This window comes from Tachysurus fulvidraco, chromosome 24 (genome assembly GCF_022655615.1).
Source record: "Tachysurus fulvidraco isolate hzauxx_2018 chromosome 24, HZAU_PFXX_2.0, whole genome shotgun sequence".
Lineage (NCBI taxonomy): Eukaryota > Metazoa > Chordata > Actinopteri > Siluriformes > Bagridae > Tachysurus > Tachysurus fulvidraco.
Genome location: NC_062541.1, coordinates 10,282,887 through 10,290,543, shown reverse-complemented (window position 1 = coordinate 10,290,543; position 7,657 = coordinate 10,282,887). Strand labels below are relative to the sequence as shown.

The following is a 7,657-nucleotide window of genomic DNA, read 5'->3' as shown; positions in this document are numbered from 1 at the left end:
GAATAATTTATCTGTGGTTCTGCTGGGTCTAGAGCTCAGGCAGAGAAAGGGAGGAGGGGAATGAGAAGAGGAAGAGAGAAAGATAAAAGAACGAAGAGTAAATATCAATGAAAGGTAGTCAAAGAGAATGCAAAGGAAGGATTAAAGCAAGCATGGGAATAATGAGCAGAGAGAAATAAACATCTACGATCAATTTTGTAATAGACAGAATTGTACCAAGTATAATTTCTACTCATTGTCCACACATTTAAATCACTGCTTTCCTTTAAGCTGGAACTGTAAAACCACTCTGCATTTTGTGCCCAAACACTTCAGCAAAACAAGATCCTCTCTCTCTTGCCTCATCACAGTAGCACACACACCTTATTCTATGGATTGTGCTCAGTCTAATTACTTTCCCAGCAGCAATAACGCTACATCACTGACACCATTTTATTGGTGTTTAATTGTTTAGTTCATTGTTTATTTTGCTGATGTATTGATGGTCAGAAACAGTCAAACAATGTTTAGTCAGTGTTTATTGTTCAGTTCATAAATGCACTTTAATTGATTTCTCTCGGTCATTGCCGACTCATTCACTTTCTCTCTAAAGAAAAAAAAGGGACGAGGAGAATATTATATGTAATCATCTCATCTATTAACATGCTATCATCTGCCAATCTGAAAATAGTACTAATTTTACTTGACATTTAACCTTATTGATTGGAAATTAGCACATAACATACAGTATACCTCTGTGTTCACTTGCTGTGCTATATTCTCATGATTTATTTATTGAGCAGTAGCTAAACCTGTCCATTTTTTTTTTTTTTTAGCATTTTTTTCATTAAACTAAAACGTTTTTCAAAGACAAACATTGTATTAAAGACCAGTAAAATAATCCGACCCTAACACTATATAATCAGAATCTGGCACTGAAAAAAAAAGACATTTTAATTTGGAGGAAATTATGTATTTTAAAATCTGTATTCATGATTCATGTATGATATAAAACCAACAGAAACTGCTCTTAAATTGTGTTTTCTTGGCTGTAACACTGATTGAAATGAATCCTCATCACTACAGACATGGTTATGCGAGACGTACTGTATGTGTTTAGGTTTGGTCGGAGATGATTTGATATTTTCACACAGGTATCTGGCTTTAATAAAGTCATATATGTGATAAAGGCCACTAAGATCAAGCCACTGCCCTGTGATGGGTTGGCACTCCGTCCAGGATATATCCTGCCTTGATGCTCGATGACGCCTGAGATAGGCACAGACTCCCCGTGACCCGAGGTAGTTCGGATAAGCTGTAGAAAATGAGTGTGAGTGAGATCAAGTCACTGTGAAACTCAGACATAGTACATCTACGATATGGCAATGAAAAGATTCATCCATTTCTCTTTAATGCCACTGATGACAAATGCACTTATGACAATGTGGTAGTCATTTAATTTATAACATAGCATTTATGGCATATTTTCATTTTGATACGCAACCCTTCCAGCGTTTAGGTGTTGCGTCGTGGTTAGGATTCATTTCGATGTGCTTTTGTCAGTTTTTATTAGCTGCATGTAAGAAAGAAATCCTGCATCAATGTATATCCGTCAACAGTGCTTATGTGAGCTGAGTGAGGAGGCACAAGTTGTTCAGCAATGACAGAGTAAGAGCCGAGGATCATTAGCAGCAACGTGAAGCCATTTGGAACCATCCATCCCCCTTGTGACGAGTTTTGCCATTGCACTCGCTCTGTGACAACTCATCATTCCCACTTTCTTCAGTGCTTTTTATGGCCCAAAACTCCCCCTGCACGATGAGCACTGTATTATATCACTGCTTCCCTACGTTCAATAATTCAAGCCCGGGTGGCTATTCTTCATCTTCCTCATCACCTCCTCTCTTTTTTCCACTCACTCATTCTAGCATTCTTCATCATTCTCTGTATTAATGAAATTACTTAAAAGTTATTTTATGAAATTTGCCCCTGCCTGCATTCACTGTGGCAGAGTTTGCCTCGGGTGTGCTTAAGCTGGAGGGTAAATTTAGCTTTGGTTATTGTTCAATATTGAAGTGCTGTTTTAAATATAGCCAACATGAACTCCAGTAGAAAGTTTTTTATTTATTAATAATTATTTATTTTATAAATAAATAAAAATTGTTTTTCAATTACTCCTTCCACATCTGTATTGATAAAAGGGGCAGATAAATTGTTGCCACTATCTAATTGTTTATGCAGAGGAGCCTGAGCTGGTCTGAAATTATAGTAGCAACTACTAATAGGGCCCATTTTTGCTGTGCAAGTCAAGCGTTGCTCTGATTTTTCAGATGAACCGATTACCTCATTAAGTCTGAAGATTGTGCTCTGGATCGCTGACATCCACCACTGTGAAGGGAAATGGAGGTGAAAGGGAAGCGCATTTTCAATCCCATGCTCTGGCTGTTCTTGGATAGCCGCCTTCACTGGCTCAATTTGTTTGGCACTGTCCAAAATCCAAGCATGCTAATGATGCTCCATCAGTGACAAACTCTGCTCAGATGGAAAAAAAATCTCACTACAGTATGTCATCACACACATCACAGCATATTTATTTGGAGAAATAATTGTGGACATTTGCAATCTATATAAAGGTGTCACAGGAAATGTGTGAGTTAATATCTGTAAGGCTTTAGCATGCAGTTATAGTTGTAAGAAGTACTTCTAGTGTCTATGTCTAGAGTTTACTGCTTCACCCAGCTGCTGCAGGCAGATGGTTTGGGCTTCTGTTTGGGCATTCAGTGGTTGTGTGTATTATCTCTTCACTCAGTATGTGCCATAATCCAATCTCTAGCACAAAATCACTTATCGTGCCCATTACAGACTGTGATTCACTGGGCGGCCATCATAGCTGCAGTGGCAAAAATAACCTGATGCATAACCTGAATGAACGAGCGTGTGTGGGAAGTGGAGATGTGCGAGTGCATATTTATAGAGGCTGGCTGAAGGCTGGATATATGGGGTAGGAGAGTATAATTGGGTAGCATTCACCTAGGACTTTAGCTGCTTTGAGGTTGCCCTGGCCCACACTGAGGCTGTGGAGAGCCGAGAGTTATAGGCACGATTGTGTCAAATGCAGAAGCCGGCACTGACAGCACCATCAATCGAATCAAACCCAACTAACAGCTGGGTAGGATGACTATGGTGGGAAACGTCTTCAACTTGAATTTATACTGTAGATACTATAATAATAATAATAAGAAGAAGAAGAAGAAGAAGAAGAAGAAGAAGAAGATGAAGAAGAAGAAGAAGAAGAAGAACAGGAAGAACAAGAAGTAGAAGGAGAAGTAACTACTAGTTTTAGATCAAAAACAGATATTACTGATATTTTATATGGAAAGAGTATTGGAGTCTCTCTGGGGGAGACCAAATATACCACAGGCATCAAACATCCCTCAAAGCCATACACAGTACGAGTTCAGTTGAGGATGACAGTTAAATGCCCCAGGCCATTATTGGGTACATCAAAACCCTGGTAGGAATCCAACCAGTAAACAAATGAAAATTGAGCACTCCAAAAAAAAAAAGAAAAAGAAAAAGAAAAACTGCAGTAACTGTTGAACACCCAAGAGCAAAACTAGCATCTCCAGCACCAAGCTGGTCTAAACCCAGCCACACTGAATGAAGCTGATGGTGAACAGACACACAGCAGGTAGGTGAATGCAGCACCAGGGACTTGACTGACCCTCAGCAGCAGACAAAACAACAAAGGAACTTGTTTTGAAATTTGTTTAAGTTTAAAATAATATATATCATCATAGAAAAATACGATGTCAATAAAAGTGTAAGAAATCGATAAGTCAGGAAAAGTTTGGTGGTAAATTTTGCTTTTTTTAATATGGTCTGTGTTTTCATGGTGACATTGACCTCGTTCTCGTTAGACACGTGCAATACTGAAGAAGCAAACTTCAGTCCCTGACAAATGCCTCAGCCAAAAGTGGTGGAAGACACTGGAGTAGAGTACATCACTACTGTGATGAAGTAATATTGTGTTAGATTTGTACATATGAAGTAATGGGAGAAAAAAAAATCAAGTTGTATACTTTCATTTTCAATTTATTCCTTAAACACATGAATAAAGTACAAACTTCTTACCAGTCAGAATTATACAGTGTACACACTACATAACACACACAAACAAACACACACACACACACACTTCAGAAAAAAGCACATATTAGAAAATGGCTAGAATAAGAACCAATTTTTGCTTACTTTAACTCTAAGCTGTTATGATCTCACTCTCTCTCTCTCTCACACACACACACACACACACACACACACACACACACACACACACACACACACACACACACACACACACACACATACACTTTCCCTTACTTATCCCTCAATGTCACCTGCTTGCATGTCAGAAACATGCTACTGTGCTTTCTTTTTTTCTCCCACCCCTATTGCTGAAAAACAGCTGCATCAGCAACACTGCTGCACATCTACGGAATGAGATTAGAGGGAGGACAACCTGATTTACTTTCCTGGGGTCTACACTTTAAGAAGGAGTAACCCAAGTGCGGAGGGGGCTTTTGTTCATTTAAAACAATTTATCTCAACTCAGCATGAGCCTTGAAGAAGAAACGAGAGAGAAATGGAGCATGCTCACAATGCTCAACAGAACCGGCACAATTTATAGAAGCACCATATGTGGCAAACAGTCGCTAGAAGGTTTTCAGCTAGGATGTGTGTGTGTTTATCTGCATGTTTATGTTGCTCTTTCCCAGTGTGGAATTCACCGCTGTAAAATACACGGTGCAGATTCATGACATATTGTGCATGTCTGCTGGCACAAGGCCATGTCTGAGACTCAACCACAGCTAGCCATGCTAATTGAAGACATTGATTTAACCCGTGATGGACTGATGTGAGCAATGGCAGAAAAGTCACGACCTCTGGTGTGTGGTGACAACATAACCTGGTGCATGGACTGTGTGACTCATTATTCACACGCTGACACTCCATTTAATCACATTTTATTATGGAGCTGCACTGGCCTCCAGTAAATCAATGCCTGTGTGGATGTGCTGAATGCTCACCCAGCAGCGGGCAGGGGGTAGCAGTGACATTTACAGAACGCTTTAATCAGTTTCTGCAACAGAACATTTTTTTTTACTGCATACAAATACACACATGTATACATTAGTCACATGATAATAATGTTTTATAAGTTATTGATGGTAGGGATGCTTTTCAATGGAAGGTTTCAATGACCCTTGTTTGGATGAGAGATGCGAGTTTGCAATAGAGTTCACTTAAAAAAACATATCAATATTCAACCTTTTTTTTGACCGTGAATATTTGCATTGCTATTTTTTTTTCTCATTTGTAAATGTTGCACATATTATGTACTATGGTTGGATCTTGTTTTTGTACTTTATTACCCTATTTCTTAACCCCAATAATCATAACACCCAATTGTATTATCGTGTGCAATAAAACAGAAGATACATAATGCCATTAGCATATGATATACTAACATCACTCACCCTCCTTACCTGAATATTCCAGTTTTATTTATTTATTATTTCGTTTTCCTTTTTTCTATGTGCTTTGTACTCTCCAGTGTCCCAATGTCCTTTTCTCAGGAGAACCTAGGATCAATGGAGGCATAACTGATCCACTTCTAATGGAGCACCAAGCCCAAATGGCCAAGGAATCATCCATGTGATAATGACAGCAGATAGCCCTCTAGTGTAACCTCAGCACAGAGGTCTCATCCCTCCATTGGTTTTGTGACTGATCATGATTGGATGGCTTTCATCTTATGTATCTAGAATATAGATCAAGCACTAAGACCCAGATATCTAAATTCAACTTGATATTAATTTACTTTACAGGGTGTACATATAATTCAGTTGGATTCAATTATATCTGTGTAGCACCTTTAACAAATGTCATAAAGATGCTTTCCAGAAACCTGGATATAAAATTAGATAATAATAAGCAAGCCAGAGGTGACAGTGGCAAGCCACATCCACATAAGCTGACTCAAGGGATTTCATTCCCTTCTGGGTGACACCTACAAGATAGTAGGATTCTAAACCGTTACTCTGCTATAATGGTAAAGTATAAAATCAAAGAGTATGAAATGTGTTTAAATGGTGTTCAGTGAGAGCATTTTGTGAATGAAAACATTGGCTAGGTGCAGGAAAAGATTTAGCAGGTTATATGGACAAACCAGCAGTATGAGGTGAGATTATTCACTGAAGCAGTTTAGTTATTTTGTGTCTTATAGTGTTTCAACTTGTAAATAGATCTATACATGACAAATTTACTACTTATACCAGGTACTGGACCTTATCTAGTTTACTATTTTGTAGGTAATATGAGAAAAATACAAGGCAGCAGTTAACAAGAGTCCTATATGAAGCAAATTATTCAGAGTTGCCATTTCCCCCCGAAACATAGAATTTGCATAAAATTGAGATATCAATTTAAATGTCACTTGTCACTCTGTCTCCATGTCACTGTCTCTGTCTAAGGAATCAAGTCCCTCTTTTGCTTATTTACATAGACAACGAACAGTCGCCTGCTGCTTTGTCACTTGCTAGGTTGCAAGATATCCCAGTCAAACACTCTCATTCCTCTAGTCTATTTAAAAAACAGTCACTTTTTAGCAAGCTTCAAGTGTGCTGCTGTTATTTATTTATTTATTTATTTATTTATTTATTTGACAAACACAAAATGGGTTTCCTTCCATTATGCCATTAAATCATTATGGTCCAGCACACAGTTGGGCAACACACACACATGCACACACACACACACACGCACACACACACACACACACACACACACACACACACACACACACACACACACACACACACACACACAGACACACACTGATGTTATTAGCTTTGTGATACCCTGATACTCACTCTAATGTGTGATTTTTTACTGTCAGTATTAACATACTTCTAATATGGTATTACAATGAAAAGCCATATATAGTCTAGAGACTGTGATTACTTGAGCACTGAAAATAGAGCACTGAAAATATATATATAGCTCAGTCAATGTGACTCATGTTTTACTTTTGACCTTGGAAATAATACCAGATCAGAGCTACACTGATTGTAACCACCAAGACAATGGTAGAAGGTGACATACATGTAGTATATACAAATATTGATGTTCCAGTCATTCATTCCTACATTTTTTTTGCAGTTGCATAAAATAGAAATGCCCTGGAGCTGCTGTTTGTTTTTTTTGCTTCTTGCCTTTATGTTCTTTGCATTGTTTAAGATATAAAACACGAGATATCATGTTATTACAAGAAAATGATCTACTATATACTTTATACTTATACTGTCAGTGTTAGTTACTAAGAAATAGTAACTAGTTACTGTTACTAGTTACTACATTCAAAAAGTAACTCAATTACTTTGTTGATTACTTACACCAAAAAGTAACGCATTACTGTTAAAAAGCATCTTTTTAGTTAATTTTTTAAAGAAATAATGAGCATATTTCCACTTTGTGAAACTCGTCTTGCTCTCACCTTGACTCGCTATTAACGCGGCAAATACCTGAATAAACGGAAACACGCCCACAGTGCGGCGTCGTCGTGTTTTACAGGTCGGCATCCACCAATCCTACAATGTGTCGCTGCTGTAAACAG

General features: G+C 38.0%; 1 protein-coding gene across 2 annotated transcripts in view; it reads left to right on the top strand.

Annotated features, from left to right (window-relative positions):
* The window catches only part of csmd2 (CUB and Sushi multiple domains 2), a 288,152-nt gene that overhangs the window by 32,623 nt on the left and 247,872 nt on the right, over positions 1 to 7,657 (top strand). The gene's annotated exons all lie outside the window — the stretch shown is intronic.